Here is a 23491-nt window from a genome sequence, read left to right on the forward strand (position 1 = left end):
TTAAGAACTGATGCGTATCTATTTCACTTAAGGTGGATTTAAACACTGAAAATTAGTTGAGATCACTCACAACATAGACCAACAGAGTTACCTGCACTTTACATGGCTAAAGAATGGTGAAATGTTTTAAAATTTCTGGACTAAATTTTAGACACAATCAAGTTATTTTAAAAGTCCCTTGATAAATCTGGCCATTTACATATCTTAACTCTGGGATTCTCCCTTGAGAAGATGGAAACACAGTTTTAAAGAAATAAGTCATGATCTGAAATGGTGCTTGAATGTTGAGTCACCCTCTGTTGCATCATTACTGCTCCATGAAATGAGGATGCTGAAGGTACTTAGATCCACATTTGGAAAGGTTCAATACTTTTTTAGCTTTTGCAGCATTGGAAGTGCAAGACAGGCAGAGTTTTGGGGGTTTTTTTGGATCCTCTCAGTTTGGCATGTTACATATGGAAAGAAGATACACTTTCCATTTGCAAATGAAGCACAGGCACCTTTGAACGTGCTCGTTCTCCTACATATGTGCCTGACTTTTGCACAAACATGATTAGCAGAACCAATCCACGTTCCTTATGCTTTGCACACAAACCTGAGACTCCCTCTTGAACTGCAGATATTCCCTGAAGCAATATTTACACTTGTAAGACAAGCGGATTGTCACTATCCCACAAACCTTATCCACAGTCAAGGGATCATGGCCAGTGGAAAGAATAAAATTGTTTCCTGTGCTCCACTTGCATGATAAATTCTGACTTATATTTTCAGCTTCCTCCTCTTTTTGTTCCCATACACTTGAACTTCTTTTTCTGGAAGCAAAATTCTACCCCTTTTCTATCCCTTCTTCAGATATAATGCATCAAAATAAAACATTGGTACCTATCCATTGGAAAGCCACTCGTGTGGACAATTGGTGGCACTGCTAGTGACAATTTTTCTCCAATTTTTGCTTTTGTTCCTCCCCAGGTTCACTTAACTGAATTTTTGGAAGATGTTGAATGAGCATAGGAGTGAGAGATGCCCTTAATATTCCAGCATCCTGCCTCCCCACCCAGCAGCACAGCTTTAAGTGATATGACACTGTAATTACATTAGCAGCCATATTAGATGCTCATTATCATGCCTTAATTGTTCAATAATTTTGATCAATGCCTGATTTCCATGGTGCTGACTGTTGTGACTGCAAAATAAAAAGACAGTTTAGGAGCTGTTGTGAGTACATCTGCTTAGTGATTCCTTCACTTGTGCACAAATGTGTGTTTGTGTGTGAGAGACAGCGTGAGCAGTCAGGGCAGCTGCCTGCCAAAATGTTCCCTGCTTGCAGCTGCAGGGAACTGACAAAGGAGCCCTGGATAATCTTGCCTCAGTGTTTTAGGAAGTCACCTCTGTCAGTCAGCAGCCTGTGATCAGATCTATCCCCTGGCTGGCAGCCTGGAGGATGGATGCTGTGTCAGTGTGAAATCCAGTGATTTTGTTTTGTTCTCTCTGAGTGGCTGCAGGCTGGAGGATGGGCTTTGACAGAGGGCTGCACTGCAAACCTGTGCTCGTTGTCAGCCCTGCTCTGGGTGCAGAGTGGCAGAGCAAAGAAGTGCCAATCTGTTGCAGGAAGAGCCGCCAGGAATTATTTGTCAGTGTCTGTGGCCTTCCCAGGGAAAAGAGTCTGTTCGTTTGCTATGCCTTCATCCAGGGAAAACCACTGACAAGCCAAGGGAGGAACGGGTGGCAATCACAGAATAATTAAAGTTGGAAAAGGGTCATTGAGTCCAACCTTTTTTCTTATCCCCAACTTCTCAAAGAGACCAGAGCACTGAGAGCCATGTCCAATTGTTTCTTCAACATCTCCAGGGATTGGGACTCCACCACCTTCCTGGGCAGCCCCTTCCAAAGCCTGACCATCCTTTCTGTGAAGAAATTCTTCCCGATGACCAACACGAATCCCCTCTGGAGAAGCCTGAGGCCATGTCCTCTCATCCTGTTGCTTGCTGCCTGGGAGAAGAGGCCAAGCCTCACCTGGCTACAGCCTCTATCAGGGAATTTTGAGAGGGGTAAGACCTTCCCTGAGCCTTCTTTTCACCAGACTAAACAAGCCCAGCTCCCTCAGCTGCTCCTCATAGGAGTTACTCTCAAGATCCTTCACCAGCTTTGTAATAGGAATAAATGAGAGTAGACACTGTACTAGGATAGACAGAGGACATTGACCTGGAAGGACAAGAGAACCAAGCAGGAAAATTGGTTGAGATTGGTTTACACTCCTCTAAGGTGAAGCACACTGTGAATGGACGAATTGTGACCTGTTACACACAGAAATTCAGTGGTGCCCACTCCATTGCAGGATATTCAATGGCAACAGACTGTGAATGCAGTTTAAAAAGCATTCTTTCTCTCACTGCAGCACCTAAATAGAGCTCAGGATGATGTTTGGCAAAGGAATACCATCCCTTGATTAAAACATCCCACTTCCCTTTAAACTGAGGAGTCATAACCGACTTCTCAATCCACTTTTTAGAGCTGAGAAAAATTGAGAGTATCCTTTATATGATAAATGCTGATTTGTTTTGAAGAAAAACATCACTCCAGACTGGAATGAATATTTAAAATGAGAAGTAAAAATCCACAAGGAAAAAGAAAGTTTTGAAACTGTATAGTTTTTTTTCTTTCCAATTTCAACTTTGCAACATGATAAATTATATCTTTACATGTGATGGATTATAACGAGCAGCACACATTTCAAAATGAGAAGTAATTAAAAAACAAAAACAAACAAGCCCTGCAATGAGCTGTTAGAGCTGAAAATTCTCCCAGCACAGCATTTTCAAACAGCTGTACTGCTAAATTGCCTGTTCCCTTGATAGCAAAGAACAGACAGAAAACTCCTGCCAGAGAGTTCAACTAGTACAGCCTCAGGTAATGTGCAACCACCAGAGAGAAAGTGGGAGAGGCAGAGCTACAGGAAACAGGGCAGGCTGTTCAAAGACATGGATTTAGGTTCAGGTGCAAGGGGATTACTGGAGAAACGACATTCAGCACAACAAATGGATCCATGAAGGAAACCCTTTCAGGGAGGACATTACTGATATGCTCCAAAGATAAAAATAGCAGCTGATATTATCATCTTAGTTGAAGAAATTGACCTTTTCTGGGTCTGTATTAGCAATGATTGCTTCTGTGTGGGAAGGATCTGATCTTCAGACCTCAGGCAGGTGTGCACCACCATACCCTGAGGATCAGTCCCATGTTGGATATCCTGTTGCAATGACCTCACTTACTACAGACCAGGAATCTGAGCATCCTCCCTCACTCCAGAGCCCCCAAAGAACTCTGCTTAGGCACCAGAGCTCTGTTTGCACCATAAAGATTTATTCCTGTGCCCACAATCCAGAAAATACCAACATCATTTGGAGCACGGGTCTGATGAGGAGTGGCTGAAGGAGCTGGAGGGGCTCAGCCCAGAGAAAAGGAGGCTCAGGGGGACCTTATCACTCTCTGAACCTACCTGAGAGGAAGGTGCAATCAGGTGAGTCAGTCTCTGCTCCCAGGTAACAAGTGAAAGGACAAGAAGAAGTAGTCTCAAATATTGCCAGGGGAAATTAAGATTGGATATTAAAAAAAATAAAATCTTCACTAGAAGTGTGGTCAAGCATTGGAACAGGTTGCCCAGGGCAGTGGTAGAGTCACCATCCCTGGAAGTGTTCAAAGAATGTGCAGACGTGGTGCTTGGGGACATGGTGGACCTGGCAGTGTTGGGTCAATGATTGAGCTTGATGCCCTCAGAGGTCTTTTCCAACCTTACTGACCCTGGGATCCCGTGGTCTGCATGAACAAGTTTGGGGGAGAGCACCAAAGCCAATAACTGAGGGGGAATCAACAATGCAAAGACATCTGAACTGGAATAGCTTCCATCAAAAACAGAGAGAGAGAGAGAAATCAAATCTTTCATTTCTATTGTCTCCCTTGGCAGAACATTAGTTTTCAGCATGGGTTAATGTGACAGGGAATCGATGTAATGACTTCCTGGAAGATTATTTTCTTTACAACAACAACAATAAAAAAGAGGAATGTACAAAGAATGAGGGCTAAATTTTGCACAAAGACTCTTTGATTCACTTGCTGCTCAGGTTGTATTCCTTCTTCTCCTCCATGAAATCCTGACACCTTTTAGGTCTTGTAATTCCTTCTCACAAGTCTCTCCATAATTGTCTGGTTTGTTTTTTATAGACTCATCCTTTGTTCTTCAGGGGTTCTCCCAAGTCTCCAAATGAATTCACAGGATTCATCTGGCTCCTCTTTCCTTGGGCATTCCAACACCCAGTCACAGGAACCCCTTCTCTTTTTTAAATTATTTGAAACTTATGACTCAAAAGATCATGCCCACACTGTGTACACAGCCTGACACGGCCCAGGCCATCCTTGACATTTCCCTTTCTATTTCCAGCAACCACATTCAAGAATCGAAGAATGAATCAAGGATCTCAGTTCTTAATTTATTTTACTTTACTTATTGTTTTTTCCACTTTTACTACTGATAAAAAACTTCTGATTTTCCAGGAAAAGAAATATGAAAAGCTCATGATTATTTCCTCTGTTGCACTTTCATGAACAACCTTTCTTATGTGTCTTTATGTCATCATTTGTTTTCCCACCTACCAACATCTTGCCCATTGCAAACAAATCTCAGTGGAAAAAAATGCTGCTGTTTAGAAAATACACATTTTTCTGAACTTTATTTTGTGAGGAATTAAACTTTCAGTCTAAAAGTAATCAAGTAGATAATGTCAGTGTTTCTTATAATTTTGCTAAGTTCAAAGAATTAATTTGATCTCACCATCACTTACTTATGATTTATGTATTATTTTTAACATAATTTTAATAATCTATTTATATATTGTATTGAGACCAATGTACATTAGTGCATTATCAGAAAGGGTTCACTTCTTTCTTGACCAAATGAAAGCAAAATTGATCTGCCTTTATCTCCTGATAGGGTTTCATATTTCCAGGTCACACTCCTCCCTCCCTTATTTTGTCCTTATTGTCAGTACTTTGCATATTCTGGTCTCCAGCCAGGACAGATCTTGGAGTTCCTCATGATATGAAGATGCAGTTTTACCACCACATTAAATTACAGTCTTCTCTTTGACCTGACTTTGTGGCACTTTGTTCTCTCAGCTTTCCTTAGACCCTGCAATACATCATTGCTCTGGTTTTCTAACCCCATTAATGGAGGTTATGGAGGACCCCTACAATGTCTCCTGATAATATTTCCTCCTTATCATTTCACCTTCTATTTGTCTCCAGTCATTTTCCATAAGATTCTTACTCCCAATGCTGGCAAAAATCTCCCAGGCTACTTTTGAAGTCTTTTAAATTTTGTACTTTTGCCTTTAGGTATTTACTACTGTGTGAAAAAATAATAAAAACCTCAAATACAACAAACAAAGGAAAACGTGTGACTGGGATCACATTTTGAGATAGTCTTTAATTATGTGATCACATTCACCCTCAGATTCTTACTTTATTTTGTAATTACTAAGAAGATAATTTACGAAGAAGACAGGCAATATGTTGTTTCTGTTTTCCTGTTCAGTGACTGCAGCAAATTTATCCCAGTTTATCCTCGAACCTTACTCAACCCTGTTCTAGAAATAAAACTAAAAATACCTTCTTGAGCTCTTCTCTTATGCTGAATACTGCGTCTTCTGAGGGTTTTTCAAATTCTTAGGAGCCAATTTTCAAAATGTTTCTGTTTCTGGGATCATGCTGACTGGAGAGACAGATACCTGATTTGCATAATTAAAGGCAAATGTTTCCTCTAATTTTTGGGTGCTCAATTTCAGTGGCCCTGTTTTGATAATAAATGCAGCTGGGAACACAAATTAAGAGGATTTCCAGAAGAGCCTTATGGTTGCCCCAGTGATAAAATAGTCGGTTCCTCTGAGATTTGTAGGATCCATGTAGAGAGCTGGCACCAGAGGACATGGATGTGTCTCTTCCAATGAAGATCTCTTCCACTTGCTGGAAACTCTCTGATATGCAGAAGAACAGTGGGAAGGATTACTTCTACTAGAAGTGAAAAATCACCAGCACCTTGGCACTTGCTATTTGCCGTATCAAACTTTGGTCAAGACCTTGACATTTAGGGGCAGGAGAATCTTTCTCATCATGTCCTGAGCAGCTGAGCAACATTTCAAAGAAATACTCCTGTCTGGCCTCTGCAGGCATGCTTTTGTCCCAGTTGGTTTATTGATCCCAGATGGGTGGTGAATAAATATTCACAGTGGCATTATTTTGGTGCTGGTGTTCAGAAAGTGCATCCTTGGATTTTCTGGGTTTGCTTTCTCCACGGAAATCTAGAAGCAGAACCTTATATCCTTGGGAAAAGAAGTTGGAATGCTATTTGTGGCTTTGCTTTCTCCTGTCTTCAATAGATCCCAATGGATTACACACAAAATTTGAACCCAGGCATATCACTTCTTCATCCAATGACAAATCTAGAGAGTGAAATTTTCTTTTTTCAAATCACAGTCTGAAGAACACTCTAAAGGGGATATCCCTGAGAAAAGTCCTCCTGCTTTTTATGCCTTTTTCTTTTCTGGAAGAGGTCCCTACTACCTTGTCTCCCATGCTGGTAAATACAGAAAAAATTTCCCTAAACTTTAGTGCCATTCTGCAACCTCTCAAGAAAGATGAACTTTTCATAGTTCTAGCCCTTTGTTATTCTAAGAGCAACAGCTCTGCTGTGGTTTCAGTAACTGATCAAAATAGACAATTTGCAGCTTCTTGAGAGAACAATAGAAGGAATGAAAAGACTAATGACAACAGCCAAGATTTGTGGCCCAGGGAAAGGAGGGCAACATCATTTTTCCATATTCAAAGTTGGAAAACATGAGTCCAATTTTCTTCTTTTCATCATCAGCAAATAATTCGGATGTTTCCCATCCCTTAATTGTGCCTTTGTTTCTGTGATGAGGGGAAATCATTTGGAAAATCTGTTGGATAAATTTTCCCTACATCTGTGGAGTTTTTCACCAAGTGAGACATTTGTCCATTTGTAGGCAAATGCACAAGAGGAATTTCAGATTCTTGAGATGGAGCCTACACTGGGAGGTTGGGAAGCATCATATTTCAGAAAACAGCTTGGGCTGAGCTAGGAGAAAGATTTTATAGATTCTGCCAAAAAATGGGCAAATTATGACAGATTCAGTCTTCTTTTGTGAGTTTTGGGGGAAAAAAATAATGTGTTTTCAGGACCATGAGATCTTTTTCTTCCACTTCTCACAACAGGTCATGGCACCATTCCCTGTTGGAATAAATACCCTGAAGATTTCACTTGGCTGTCACTTTCTTAAGGCTGAGAGCCCCATTCAGAAAGTCTTTTAACAGCCAGCACTGTAAAATATTTTCATGACATCATCTGCACTGGTGGTATCCAAAACAGAACTCTCCAGGTTTCATTCTGTTCACCAAGGTTTGTGCTCACAATAGCCTCTAATTTCTCTACTCTATGGTAAAAGAGCTGGCTAAAGGTGCAATTTTGGGAAGCTGAACCCTGCAGCCCTTTGATTTCTATTCTCAGAGCTGCTGGAGAGACTTAAGAAAACACACTTTGCAAAAAAAAAAAAAAGAGCAACAAACAAACAAAAAAAACCTAAAAAACAAGACTGAGGAAATTTGCTGTTAAACTGATCTTTAAGGAGTTGAAGGTGTTCACATTCCAGACTTTAGGAGACTGGATGTGGAATGAAACTGAAGCAGTGGCCAGGCAGAGGACAGTGTGAGGGGCTACAGCCTGGGTGAACCAGGTCCCTGTGGTGAGGAAATGTGCTGATGGAGGTACAGTGGACACAGCAAAGCAAAGCCCTGGCAGCTCTGTGATCCTTCCCTGGCCAAAGTGGGGATTACACACTCGATCACGGCCTCTTTTACAATTTGGGAACAGAACAAGTCCTGATATATTTCGGTTATTGGCCAAATTAGAGCTTCACTGAGAAAGTCCCTTTCAATCTTTCTCTCTTATCTGTCCATAAGCACTTCCATGTCACAATCTGTGTTGTGGGTTGCAAATAAATCACCAAGATGTGCATCAGTGTGATAAATTGGAGGGATCAGGTCAGTCTCTGGACCAGAGAGATACAGGGATAGAAAAAACCCACGTCCTCTCTGGGATTACTTAAAGCAGATAGAATTTGGTCACTCTTTTAAACTGTTTCCAAACCTGAATCAAAACCCATCATGGTTAAAAACCAAGGGAATAAACAAACCCTGTGTGCATTGTATTTTTCCATGCTTTCTTTAGGGTGGCAGGTGGCTTTGAAGTCATAATAACAGGAATTAAGAGTGCAAATGGCAAATATTCAAAAGCACGGTCTCCATCTCCACATGCCTGTATTTGTGTTCTAGCCCTGGGATAAAAAGGAACATTTTCTGCAAGAAGATATGATGCCAGCCCCCTGCACGTGGCTTTGCAGCTTGGGCTACACACACTGATGTTAGATTCTGATATTCTCTACAGGATATTGCAAATGCTTCCTGTTAGGATTTTAATATACTAGGATGTCTTGCATATGATTTTCTCCTCCTCTTTATAGACCTTGGGTATGTGTTTTCTCATCTCAGAGACTTGGATTGACATTTCAGCCAGGGGGGAAAAAGTCATGGGAAGTCATTCATTTCACGAGGGAGAAAACTAATTTCCTTGCTGTTTTAAATTTTTGAGAAACCTCCCAACTGATGTGCAATTTTTCAGGCAACAACAATTCCTTTCAGGTATGTCTGGTCTCAGATTTGCATCTTCATCAGGATTTGAACCTGGATGCCTTTACTGCATCACTGCCATAAAACTGAGAGAGCTGCTTTGGTGGTGTGGCTCACAGGCTGCTGTCCTCTAGCAGATTGATCACCAGAACTAAATATGCCACTCACTCTGATCATCTGCACTCTTAAATACATCCATCCTGGTAAATCTCTTAGTGTTTATCTTTGAATTTAGAAATGGTAACATTAAGATCCTGTTTGGCAAGGTTTATGACAGAAAAAGAGAGGTAGGATCCAAATTTTAGTTCAACATCCAAGAGGAAATTAGGTTTCACTATAAAAAATCCCCTTGAAATTTGAATGTGTCTTCCTGCATTTAGAAAAAAGAAGTCACAACTATTTGAAATAGCCTAACACACAGAAGTCTGAACTTGGTGGTGCTGGGTTTTGTGGATCCAATCAGTAATGGGAACACTTCAAGTATACAGACTTTTTATTCCTCTTTTTTTCAGGATACTTGGTAATACCATCACAACTGGCATTATACAGAGTGTGAGCACTGCCAAACAGCAGAACTGAGCAGAACAGAACTGCCCAGGATGTCTGGGAAGGGTTCTATCCCTAAAAATCTGTCCCAAATGGAGGTCCTCAGATGACAATCTTTTCTATGGAAAATTATGGAAGAGTTTAGAATCTTGTTTTTTTCTCTTATTTGAAAAGAGACAACTGGAAAGTACATGATTAATGAATGATGTGACAGGGTTTTATAAACTTATGAATGATGGGAAGAGTTATGACCAGGAAATAATTATTCACTGTCTTTCTCATTGCAAGTGGTGGAGTGTTCAAAACACCAAGTACATGGGGCACTTTGTGGTATGGTTTGGTGGGCATGGTGGTGTTTGGTCAAAGGTTGGACCTGATGACCTTTAAGGTCTTTTCCAACCTTAATGATTCAGTGATTCTAATTTGGGGCTGGGCAGTGGAGCAATCAGACCAAGCAAAGAGAAGAAGTTTCTCAGGCAGCACTCAGTGACTTTATGCATCTCTTCCCCCCAGAATACAATGAAATACAAAAAAACCTCAAACTATTTTGAAGGGGAATGAACAGACTCACAAGAGGTAAATCTGTGACTGGCTGTTAAACACTGAAATCTCCATGTGACTTGTGCATGCAGGAGTCACATGCCAGAAGGTAAGAATTATCCTGTTATTTGCCTGTTTACTGTGTTTTATCAAAATAGCCATTCCTGCCTTTTGTTGCAAGTATTCTGCTTAGCTGGATCATTGGTCTGTGAAATAATTGTGGTTTTTTAATGTGACTCATTTTGCCCAATATGAAGGTCTCATACAGACAGGGATCTTCAGCAGCCACTGATGGGAAGTGTTGGACATCTACAACCACTGAGCCATTAAATTGTTCTGCTCTGTGGGGGTGAGGAGGCCAAACCTTTATTTCCATGACCTCAAAACTCTTGAAAAATGTTCTGATGTGTAAAAGAGGGGTAAAGAAATGAAGCTGAGGAAAACAAAACTCGAGTTCTTCTGTCACTGGAAGCTAAATCATAATCATTACCATTAATTATCAGTAGTTAAGAGTCTTAGTAATGAATCATCTTGTCAGTGTTAGTGGGATGAATGGCTGAATGGTAACAGATCTTAAATCTGAGCATCTCCACCTGTTCTGCAGTTCCTTCCAGATTAGATTGGCTGCAGCTCCTGGCAGTGCACCTTTGCTGCTGATAAACAGCAGCACTCTCCCTTCAGGGCTGTCAGTCCCAGGTCTTTTAAGCAGCGTTGCATTAATTTAAATTTTAAAAAAAAGCAAAAAAAAAAGGCAGAAAAGCCTAGAAATTAAATCATGAAAGATAACGGAGAGGAAATCAATGTTTGGAGACAAGATGATTAAGTCAGGAAAGAAGAAGCTTTGTGAATGTGTAGCTGCCACTGGAAAAATGCACACACAAACACACAAATAAATCTGAATTGCTTAAGGAATATGAGTATAAATAAATGATATTTTATAGCTCACCAATCTGCCAAACATGCCATAACCCTGTGAAAACCACTTAGGCTTTAATGGCTGAAAGGAATAAAGCTGACAGGAGAATAAATTCCTGGTGCACTATGACACCCAAATACATCTCCTATGGAAATAATGCTGTTCTCCTCATTGACCTCAAAAAAGCCACAGAATTGGGTGACTTTAGAGGTAGCCATGCTTGGCTTGGTAGGGCTGTATATCTTGGCTTGAAGAAGGCTGGGGAGATGTTCTTCAGTGAGACTTTAGGAGCTGAGGATAAGAAGTGAGCAAGCAAATGCTGGCACCACTTGTGGGATACCTGGTGTGGAAAAGTTTGGTTGGCAGGTTCCTGGGACAAAATCAGAAAATTTAGGAGTTGCAATTTGAATTTATTCACGCAAAAATAGCACAGGAGACCATGCTGCTTATTGTGTTCAACCTAGTCTGCTCAATGGAAATCCTGCCATGGACGTTGGGTCCTAGAAAATTCACTGTGAACCCCCAAAATACCACAAGATATGAAGCAGAACTTTTAGTGCTCATAACAAGCTAAAAATTATATATTTAAATATTTTAAAAGATAAAACCCAACACAAAAACAAGAAGTCCAAGGAAGCAAGAGAGACTGAGCATGTTGCTTTTGTACCTTCATTGTCAATAACTGGAGATTTGGAAGGTGGAAAATGGCCAGATAGTCCTAGGATATGTCTCTTGTCCTAAGGAAGAAGGTCACTCCTTCTCTCCATCTGTTCCTCTAAACTCAGTGTTTAGTGTATGATATGGACTTGAGGTCATAACAATATGGGGAGAGGAACAAAGGACATCGTTGGTTAGAAAAGAATATTCTTCAAATCATTAAACACTGACATCCTCATTAACCTAAGCTCTCCTGACAGATAGGGGAGTGCTAATGAATATAATCCCTTGAGTTAAGGATGAGAGTCCTGTCTACCTAAGGTCTAACACAGGTCACAGGACAGATGAATGGAACCTTTAGAGCCCCTATTTCTGTCCATTTACTGTAGGAGAAGTTAAGGGTGACAAGCTCAGCAATAGATTCGATAATGCAGGCATCTAAACTTAGGTGAGATGAATCACACAGCAAATGCCCTAACCGTGAGGACACTCATTATTCTTACATGGAATAATTGACCATGGAAAGGGGAAGAAACATCTCCATTGCTTCTCACCTTTACTGGCAATAAAACTGCAGACATCTACTGTACCATCTATTAAGTTTCCTTGATCTCTGATTTTTATTGCATTATCAGAGCAGGTGAGACACTGCGTTGGCATAATATGAGCCTTACACACATTCTTCATATTTCCATCATTTTTGTCTCATCTGAACCAATGCTGACACGAGCTGAATAAAAGGCATAATACAGTGTCAATTCACACTCAGGTAAAGCAGCTGTAAAAATGTTTATATGTGTTTATACTTGCAATGCTTCTTTGATCATCATGATGAGCCCTTGAATGTTTCTGTCACTGGGAAGATCTGATTTGAGATTATTTTGATACCTTTCTATGTAAGGGCAGACTTGCTAAGCAATCCTACATGAAGTTAGAGTGTTTAAAATCTTGGCTTCACACATTCCCTGGCAGAGGTATCAGTGTGCAGGCAGAGAGGAGCAGCAACAAAGCAGGAGGTGTGCTGTCTTCACCAGAAATGCACATCTCAGTCCCTTTTCTGATAAAAGATGCAGAGCCAGCACATCAGCACCTGCATGGCTCCAGGGCTCTCCTCCTGCAGGGCCATTCATCCTCCAGACTCATTGAGATTAAGAACACTGACAAAAAAAAACCCCCAAACTAAAGGCTTAAAAAGCTTTCAAGGGATTTTTAACACACTTCTTTAATCAGCCCTTTTTTCCTTTGTCTTTCTAGCTTCAGGTACAACTCCTTTATTCGTCTGTGGACTCCTGCCAAATTCAGGATGCTCACATCCCAAACTGATGTGTTTCTGTGGAATGGCTGTATGGATACCATGATGGGTGGAATACAGCTTGATTTTAAGCACAAGACAGGAGACCAGTGTGATGGTGGGAGTCTTCCCATGCATCCTCCCCACCAGCCCTGAAACACACACCACCTCTTCCTTTTCAGTCTTTGATGGGAAATGTGGTTTGTCCTAAGATAAGAAAACCAGGTGGGAATTGCAAGAGGAACTGTCTGGATGCATCATTATTGAATTACAGGGAGAGGGAGCTGAGCTGTTGGTGAACATCAGCCTGAAAGGGGCTAAGATGCTGCTGGAGGCTGGGCCAGCTGGGCAAACTGGTCTCCTGGATTGCAAGTGACTTCTGGGTGGATCCTTTCCCTGACAGAGATGCCCAGCATAGAACTGTCCTGAAGATGGGGAAATAATTTTGGATGGGTAAACAGGAATCACTAAAATCCAATCAAATATGGAGGTAAAATCCTAACGTATCACCAAAGGTGCTGTGTTGCCTTGTAACTGTGAATCCTGCTAGTCCAAAGACTGTAAACCTGTACATTTCTACCTGAACATGCCTGTATTATAACCCTGATCACCTTATCAGTGTGAGGGAGAACTGGTGAAGACAGCTTGAAAATTGCAAGGGACCCAGGACCTAACAAAAGTAGAAATCGGACTTTCCTACAAAGCAATTTTTTTTGCTTTCTTAGGGATATGGGCACTTGAGGTAGGTTAAGGGCAAGAAGAAACAAGGGAAAGGAATAAGGAAAACCTTCCCATTCAGTTATAAGGTTCAGAGTGGACCCTCTTGGCAAACTTAGGCCCAGACTTGGGTTTAAACTAAAGGCTTAGTCCTAAAGATTTTAACAGCATTTAAACTCCACAGCACTTAATTGATAGCTTAAATCAAACAATTGAACACAAGATTCTATAGAATTTACTATAAGCACATTAACTCACTTATAGGCCTGACTTACTAATCTAATGTGCTCAAGAATCTATGAGAACAAGATCCATTGTACATTTGCTATAGGATATTCACACTGCCTGCACACAGACCTGAAGGAATATGTATAAGGTATAAACCTGTGAATAATATCTTTCAAAGTCAGAGAAGGACTTACATTTGATGCTTTTACATCTTCTCAATGGGTGAAGAGGTGAGCCTTAGGGAGTGAGAGGGATCAGCCCAGGATCCATCATCATTCACTGGTCCTCCAAGTACAACAAACTTGAGAATTCACTGGCTTTGAGAAGTGGCCTCTCAGATGGAGATGCTGGTCACAGCCCTCTGTGGTCCAGGAGAACTCAAAAGGTCTCATTCTGAACCTCTGTTTACAGGGCTGCAAGAGAGTGGGCTTTAGCCACAGCAATTTTCCATCCTGGCCATAATTCAGGTCAGCAACTTTTCAAAGTTCCATAAGAAAAAATGTTGTTCCACTCAGGTTGTTATTCTGGCAAGAAAAGGAAGTTTTCTGAGGCTGTTCATTAAAAAGCAGAGCTCATTAGACAGCATAAGTTCCTAGGAGCAGTCAGTGTTTTTGATAAGCTTGAGAGAAGCTCAGCCCAGGTGCTGTTTGTCAGTGCCAAAGACTAATGAGGATTTCAGATCACTTTGGTCTGAGAAGAGTGGGATGCACCACACAGCTACATAGTGGCCTTTAAAAATTATTTTTTATTTTATTTTGAATGAACTAAACTCACATACAAAAAGCAGGTGGGGAAATAAAATGTTGTAAGAGGATCTGGAAGATAAATAAGATTGAACAAATGAGATATTCTGGAAGCAATCGAGATTGAAAGCAGGTTTAAGGTAAAACAAAAACCAGAAAAACAGAATATACAGTTACAGAAATCACTCAAGACCTGAGAAATGGTACCAGAGTAGTTTAAGGCAGATCTCTATATAAAATCCAGCACTGAAACCTTAGAAAAGTTTTTCCTTCATCTTTCCTGATCTCTTAGCAGAAGAATCTTGTAATAAGAAGTGAACCTCAAGGAGCTTTTGGTTGACTTATGTCACTGTGGGTTCCCAAAGTAATTAGGACTTTATAAACTTTCTGAAGACCCAGCTCTCCTTTCCTTTTCCTTTTCTCCTACACAGTACCTTTGCTACCCATGCTCCAAAACTTCTTCCAGTTTTGTTTCCATCAGAAAGCATTACCAAATTCAGTGGCATAAAATAGATGGCTGAGTGAAGAGAAATTTAAGGTTTCATTGAGGTAAGTTTCCACAGTTATTGAGATGCATTATGGTGTTTTTGTGTTAGTGAGGCTTCTTCCCCCTCAGTTTTTCCCACTCAATTTTCCTCTCCACTTACTAAAAGGCTGTATTTTCAAACTTCCTTAAGAAGCTAGGACTGTTAGAATGTCAGCATCTCTTGATTCAGTGTAAGCTAGAGATCCATGGAATGGTATCCTGGTGGAGAGCTCTGTCTGCTGCAAATGATATTTCATGATAATACAATCCTCAAACACCAGTTATGTTCATTCTGTAACTTTACTTCTGTAAGAAAATCTGGATTTTTCAGGGAGAATGCTTGCTCAGTGTATTGGGAAGAGTAGTGAACTGATACTTTTACACTTGCTGAAATATTGCAAGACTTGGTGTTATAAAGAAAATCATTGTGGTATGAAGACACTTCCTATTTTCCTCCTGCATGAAAATGTGTCTTGCCCTGAGATAACAGGTTAATTCCATTCCTGAACCCATGTTTGTCTGGAGAGCAGCAAGCGAGGAAAGCAGTGGAGTGGCTTGGAGAACAGGCTCAGGCATTTCCCTGTGTGGCTGTGTTGACAGAGCCAGAGGGGCTGGATAATGGGATGATGCTATCTCTGAGGATACCCAGAGGGTGGCAGAAGGATGAAGGAGCTCATGCATCACTGTCCTCTGCCTGGCAAACAAAGCCCTGCTCCACAACTAGGCAGGAATGCTTGTTTTTAGTGCGGGTGACAGGAAGAAATATGATTTGCTTTTATTCAGTCTCATGAATAGCAGTGGTGAAGATGACAGCCAGGACCAGGGCAGATCCCTGTGTGATGTGTCCCCCTGCCTCCCTACTGTGTTTTGTCATCCAGCAGCTAAATGAGTGTGGGGGAGGAGGGAAATCCTGCCTTGCTGAGTCTTTTACCTTCTCAGAATCATGGGATGCACACCACTCGTCCCTCTGAGGTGTTTGGTGGGTAGCAGAGCTCATCTTTTGTCAAGGCTCTTTCAGACTGTGACAAATTTGTTCCCTGAATCCACACTCTTTTTAATCTAAATGTCAGGTAGGAAATTAAAGCCCCGCTGAAATGGAGTGTATTACCAGCATTTTATTAGATCACAAACAATTTAATAACCAGATAGAGGGAGAAGGTCATTTTGTTGTCAGTCTACCTTATCTCATAAATTAGGCATCAGGTTTTGCACAAAAGCATCTCCCAGCAAATAAAATTATTTGGTTTGATGAAGGACCTCTGCCCATGGAAAACACAGAACACAGATTAAACAGGGAGCCTTGTAACAAAATTATGATCCAGAAATGTATGAAAGGGGATGGGTTCTTCTAAAATACTTTTCACACATTTGCCCTATTAACCGCAAGTAAATGCCAAAGTAGCAAAGGACATGCCTTCCTGATGAATTCATGTGAAATTCTTTCAAGGTCAGTAAACAAAAGGGTTGGCAGATGAAATATGGATGATAAATAGGGTAGCTCTTAGTGACCTCAGTGGCTGAAAATGGAAGAAACCCAGAACATTATCTCTTCACTAGAAATATTTATAGCCTAGAAATTACACTTTTCTGAGCAGGAGCAAGGCAATGAGTGATGCTAAGCAACATGGCATCGATTCCAACATATCACACCACAAATCTCTCTCTGGGATGAGGGAAAGGAGTGACAAGGAAATGGCTTGGTTGGAGCAAAATTTATTTCTGAGACTATTATGAATGTCTGGTCTTGCTCAGATTTGTCTTCCTGCAGCTCTCGGAGGAACAGGGATTTCTACACCCCTGCCTGTCTCCAGCTGTGTTTTGTTATTTAATCCTCATTAGAGTGAAATTAGACTCGTGCATTAAGTGTCCCACTGCAGTGAGGGCAGATTGTGTATTTTATGTCCTGAGAGATGCTGACTCCTGAGACAAATGTGCAGTGGCAGCAGCAGAAGCTGCATGAAAACGTTCATGGAATCATTAAGGTTGGAAAACGCCTTTAAGATCATCAAGTCCAACCATCAACACAGCACCACCACCACTACATTCATCACTAAATCATGTCCTCAAGTGCCAGTTTTTTTTACTTTCAGGGATGGTGGCTCCACCAATTCCTTGGGCAGCCTGCTCCAGTTCTTGACAATTTCCAAGAAGAAATTTTTTCAAATATCCAATCTAAATCCAATCTAACCTCCTGTGGTTCAACATGAGGCTTTGTCCTCTCGTTCTGTCACTTGTTACCTGGGACAAGAGACTGACACCCATCAACTTCCTACTTAAATTCTGCTGCCACCATCCAGCTGGAGAAATCACCAGTGAGGATTAAATGGAACCTTCCCCTTGTATGAGAGGAGCTGACTTGCATCTCATTTCTTCTTTCCTCTGCACAATGTGACATTGGCCTCTCCTCAAAACGTAGCCATACAAATCTTCTACCCCTTTGCCATGCGGGCCTGGGGAAGCTATGAGGCACCAGTCTTCAAAAAATGAAGAACTGGAACAAAGTTCTGCAGAGAAGGAGTTTTTAAGAATTCTATCACCCCAGTGACAGCAGCCAGGTGGGGGTCAGCCTCTTCTCCCAGGTAACCAGCAGCAAGACATAAGGGGATGGCCTCAAGTTCTGCAAGGAGAGGTTCAGGTTGGATATTAAGAAAAATTTCTTTACTGAAAGAGTGGTTAAGCATTGGAAGAAGCTGCCCAAGGACGTGGTCACCATCCCTGGAAGTGTTCAGAGAAATGAGTAGATATGACACTTCCTGGAATTATGGTATTTTGTTAAACCTTGAACTTGATGGTCTTGAAGATCTTTTCAAACCTTAATTGTTCTATGTGTGCCAAAGCTCACAGCTTCCTTGATTTTGCTTGTAGAACAGCCCATCCTTCTCATTACTCTGCTTCACACAAAATTATTCTGGTTAATACCTACTCTGATGTGATTTTATCTGCTCAAACTAAAGCTCTGACCATGCCTGGAAATCTAGCCTTATGCAATAAAGTTATTCAGCCTCACTTCTACTCCTCTGGTAATGAACTGCCTCTATTCCTCTTTTTAATTCTATAGTGTATTCCTGGCCAGTCCGGCCTAGTAATCACTTAGATTAAAGGAAAATGTTTAAAGAAAAAGCTGGAGAAGCCTTTCTGCTGCATGGATGGTGATGGTTTCACCATCAGTGTGAAACCGAGCTGTTCCAAATTCTTTCACTCTTTGCCTGTTCAGACAAATGTAAGACATAAATGCATTCCTAGAATCAGAGAATCACAGAAAGGTTTGGGTTGGAAGGGAGCTTAAAATAGTCTTATTCCAATTCTCCTGCCATGGATGAGAGACAAACTTGTTGGTTTAACTTTCTGGTTTTGAGAAATAAAGCAGAAGAATTTTTTATTTCTTTTTAAGAGCAGAAGCAATAGCATTTTTATTTCTGATATGATAAGGGCATACAAACTACTTGGTGAATAAATGGGAGTGCTTAACTCACACCTTCCCCTTTGGGTAATGGATTTCCAGTTCACCTCCTGGCTGAGAAAACAGGAGCTGGACCTACAACTACCACTGGGTTTCTAATGCTACTGACCCAATGCCATCCTAATTTTGTGCAGCTAGTAAACCACAACCTTGCTCCTCATAATAGTTTGGACATGATGTATGGATTGATGGGGTGCAGAATAGCAGATTTTTTATTCACAGAATATGGGATCTCTTAACATGGGTACCATTAGTCAAGGAAAGGATCTTTATTGCCAAATGAAAAGGAATGTGCATCCCTAGGACATGGAATAGTTTGCTATCTTAAAATTAAAGGAAAACCATGTCTCCAGAGAGATTTATAGACCATTCAAGGTTAAAACCAAGAAGAGTACACAGCATGGTTTTACAGCTGAACATCTAATCCAAGGTTTGGATTTATTTACAGTGTTTGTATAGATTATTTTAACGCTGGTGTCAGCAAGGCTGTAGACTTCCACAAGACTTTATAAACCTATTGCTGATGAAGTGAGTGGTTTAAAAAATAGACTTCTAAGAGGAAAGTAAAGATTAGGATAGGACACTTGTGTAGTCTGGATCCATTGGTAGGTAGAGGACATATAAAAGCAATTTAAGACCATCAGATGCTGAATCCTACATGTAGGCAGCACAAATACAACCCTTGCTGGATGTTCAGTTTCCCAGGAGAGACTGAAGGAGTTTGCTGTGGTTTAACCTGGAACACAGCTAAACACCACAGAGCTGTTCACTCCTCCCGTAGAAGAGAAAAGTGGGGAAAAAATGGGTGAAAATTGTGGGTTGAGAAAAAGACAGTTTAGTAGGACAAGGAAGGAAGGGGAAATTATAATAATGATGAAAGAATATATAAAATAAGTGATGTATAATTCAATTGGTCATCTCCTGCCCAGCCAGTCCCTGAGCAGTGTCTGCCACTTAAGTCCTGCCAGTTTTATTGATTAACATGATATCACATGACATCACAGGGTCTGAAATATCCCTTGGCTCAGTTGGGGTCAGCAGAACCAGCTCTGCCCCGTCCCAGTTTCTTGTGCACCCCCAGCCTTCCTCTGGCAGAGGAGTGTGAGAAATGTCCTTGACTTAGTGTAAACACTGCTCAGCAACAACCAGCACTGTGTTTTGAACATTGTTCTCCTCCTAAATCCAAACCACAGCACTGTACCAATCACTAGGAAGAAAATTAATTCTATCCCAGCTGAAACCAGGACACGGTATTTCCAAAAAAATCCCCAAACCAAGTAATAACAACAACACACTGAAATACTCCCTAAAAAAATCCCAACAAAACAAACAAAACAAGGAAACAAACAAACAAAAAACAACCAGCTGCTATAAACTAAAATCTGGAACAAAATTTCCAAAATGTTCCAAATCAGATGGTGGTCAAACGATAACATCACCCACGGGTTTATTCAGAAAAGTTTGCTTAGCTGAGGCCTTCACCCATGTTTTATGAAACTGCAAATGCTGGGATGTCACAACACTTTTGGGTTGCCAGGCTCTCATAAAGGATGTGTAGTCTTGGAGAAAGTGCATGGAGGAGTCACAAGGTGTTTCTCTCAAAGTGAACACCAGTTAATACCAGTTAATACCTGTAAATACCAGTTTCTTTATTGCAAAGCTGGTGAGAATTGACTTGATGGCACTGGGTAGAAAACAGAGGGCTTAATAAGAATGCTTAAACCATGGAAAAATCCACAACTTTCTTATCAGATGGGTTCAACAGAGGGATACACTTCTTTTTATAAAGCGAGGAGGATTTGTTCCAGTGGTTAAACCACTACAGAAATCAATACAATTTCCATGTCTTAATATCTTTCCAAAAAGTGTACAGCTTTCCTACAAGGCAGTGCTGCAGCTAAACACCCACTTGCTTTTTCTGTGGGAGAAACTTGGCAAATAGCTGTGCACGGTGTGATATGTGAGGTTAGATTATGCTGTCAGTGTGTGCTCCTGGCATTAAAATCTCTGCTCCTAAAACTCATTGTCTGATCCAGGACTACTGACTGAACATCCCACGGAGTGTGGTGCAGCAGGAAACATCCCCAGAAGCTCATCTTGTGAGAAACAGTTCCTGTTCTTCCCCATGTTATCACCCTGTCAGGACATCATAAAGTTCTATTATCCAGGGTTTACTCATATTTTCCTTTATTTCTTCATATTTTTTAAAAAAATATTTTAAAATTTATTTCTCTGTTAGACACAGCCATAAGGATGGTAGATATTAAGGTATTTTAGTAGATGACTAAGCTCTAGTCTGGCACTAGCTGAACAGACTAGAAAATTTAGACATGACATGAGAAATTGCAAAATATAACAGAATGAGAATCTTATAAAAGTTACAAGGAACATCATGATGAATGGCCAGGTTTCACAGGTGGAATTAAGTAAAGGACAACCAAACTTCAGCACTAATTGGAGGGGAATTCTGAGACCTTTGGGACCTTACAAGGCCAAGAGTGCCTAGAGAACAATATCAGTAATATCAAAGGAGTCTGGGATTATACAGGTGATGGTATCAGAAATATCAAATTTGAGCATGGTTACAGTCAAACTGGGAAAAATGGAGAAAAAACAACCTTAAAGGTGAGTTGTTTATCTGTGAGGGCACAAAGGCAGAGAGAAGAAAGGGGTCAGCATGGATTGGGAAAACACTGGAGAATGGAGATGAGGGTGAAGGGTTGTCATCTATCCTCTTGTCCATCACGGTCTGTTCCTGATAATTTTCCTCTCTGAAGATGCATTCGTGGGAAGCAGCCAATGGAGACATAAGTCTCAGAGTACTAGAGAAACCAGGGGTCTGAGAGTGCAAATTTTGTGGGGTTGTTTCAAGGACTAAGATGGGTCACTGAATTCAGCTTTCATCTAGAACAGGAAATGCAAAGAACAAAATCCTGTGAAAATAGGAATTACTGTTCTGAACACGAAATCTGATGGGCTGACAGAAATCTGAATCAATCTTTTTTACAGTTTTTCTGAGGAAGAGTTCAAATAAAACCCAGTCATGAGGTCACCTAGAGCCAGTTATAACCACAAATAATCTTAAAGTCAGATGCCAATATCCAAACTCTGAGAGTTTGGGAGAATTTTAATCCATTAAGCAATTAGGTCATTTCTCTAATTGAAACCAGGCCAAGATCCAGTCTCTGACATTGCATAATATTGGGAAAGGCTGTGTTCTGACCAGTCTCAAGGGCCATCTAATTAAAGGTTGATCAAAGTAATACTGATGAAAGGTTTTTAGTTTGTTCTATGACTTTGGGTAGCATTTTGATTCAGCATAGTGCCAGTGGTGGAGCTGGTTAATCACTGGGGTTATTGCTGCAAATGCTTGATGGAAACAGAAGGCACAACTTGTGCTGTATTTACGAATTACTCCTTCACTGTGGTTGAAAGATAAATACAGGAAAAGATATGGAATATATATGGTCGGATGATATTTAATAAAAGAGCTTTTTCAGACATCTGAATATCCATTCCTGTGGAGGCAATAGTTAACAGGATCAACAATTCAATCCATCTCAATCTGTGCACTTAGGCAGGGCCATATCCCTGTCACTATTTACCTGCTCAAATTTATCTTCTCATTTGCCTTCTTATTGATACATAGATCTCTCTCTCTCTCTCATGTTTCCAGAGCACTTGGTACCCTTTGGTCTGACTGCTCAGCTTCTGGTTTTGTGGCCATCCCGTGCAGAAGGGACAGAGAGGCTCTGGAAGTGATGGCTGGAAGGCAAAGCTCCACGGTGCCAGTGGAGATGAACCTTGCAGAGGGAGTTCTGAGGGTTTTTAAAGCTTAGGATCCACACGGTTAAAGGAAGGTGTGAACCTTGGGTCATCGTGTTCAATCCTTTCTGTGGGAAACACAGCACAGAAACCCCTCCAAAACTGAGCAGAAAACTGGGAGTTGGGGACTGGAAATCTACAGAGAAGCTTTGCTTTAATAATTAAAAACGTGTCCTGTGCAGTTTGCTCAGGCTGTAGCTCTCTGCTTTTGTTATCTCCACTCTTTTATGATCTTATTTGTCTAGTTATGAATCCATCTGTTTTTTGTTTTTTATTTTTTTAGTCACCTCCTCAACTGTATTCTCCTGTGATCTCATGACTGTTTTTCTTTTCTTTATATACTTTCTTCCACTACAGAGGCAACTATTTATCCACAAAAGTACAGCACAAGGAAGAGGAGAATTTCTTACTGCATTTATTTGACTAAACAATTTGCTTCACTAATCAGGTGAAGAAACTTTACTGTTTTGTTAATGGGATGAGTAGATGAAGCCATCAGGCATCTTGCTGGTGTTTTGCAGCAGAAAAAGCACTTTATAGTGATAGGAGCTCCTTACTTTTTCTCACTATGTCAGACTGCAGTATCCATCTCCAAAATTACTTTTTTGTGCATCTGTATCTCAAAAGATAATCCAGAGGAGGCCTAGATTCTTTATAAAAGGTTTATGGTCATCATTGCCTACTGCACTTCCCCTTTGAGTCTCCTTTTATCACTCAACCCAGGCAGCAGATTAATTTTCTCCTAAATGTAAAATTTGATTATATTTTTTCCATAAATCAAGATACTATCAGAGAATTTACTCAGGGGCAGTGTCTCTCTGCCCTGGCTTTATAAAGATTTTAGTTTAGAAAGGGTCCCAGCAGAATCTGCCTTTGTCCCCAAAACCTTTCAGTTGCTGGAAGGCAGTGCCAGTGAGATGCTGTGCATGGCAGTTACTCCACAGATGTTTTTAGGGTGAGAAATGAGAACAGATGGAGCAGCTGTGGCAGAAACAATCTCCAGGGTGGAAAACTCATGTCTTTTTAGTGAGAGCTGATGAGCTAAAGCTGGTGTCTGTGAGAGATTTTTCTCTGCTGTATAGGTAGAATCAAGCAGGGGATATTAAATATGCAGTTTTGCAAGGGAACCACTGAAGTATCAGATATATTAAGATGGTGCAATGGATTCAGGTGGTGTGTTAAATGTCACTTTTAGGCAGTGTCCTAGCATGGATACCTGAGAGGAATATGTGGATTTATATGCATGTCCTCAGCCAGCTTGGAGCCTCAGCCTTGCTGTCACTGTGTT

The 23491-nt window shown here is 40.8% G+C and overlaps 1 long non-coding RNA gene across 1 annotated transcript in view; it reads left to right on the forward strand.

The window, feature by feature from the left end:
- The window catches only part of LOC148225597 (uncharacterized), a 57832-nt gene extending 47910 nt beyond the window's left edge, over positions 1-9922 (forward strand). The window contains exon 4 of the long non-coding RNA XR_015804944.1: positions 9814-9922. This is a non-coding gene — a long non-coding RNA (uncharacterized LOC148225597). The remainder of the gene's footprint in view (positions 1-9813) is intronic.
- The last annotated feature ends 13569 nt before the right edge of the window (positions 9923-23491 follow it).

This window comes from Sturnus vulgaris, chromosome 1 (assembly GCF_052056855.1).
Source record: "Sturnus vulgaris isolate bStuVul1 chromosome 1, bStuVul1.hap1, whole genome shotgun sequence".
Classification (NCBI taxonomy): domain Eukaryota; kingdom Metazoa; phylum Chordata; class Aves; order Passeriformes; family Sturnidae; genus Sturnus; species Sturnus vulgaris.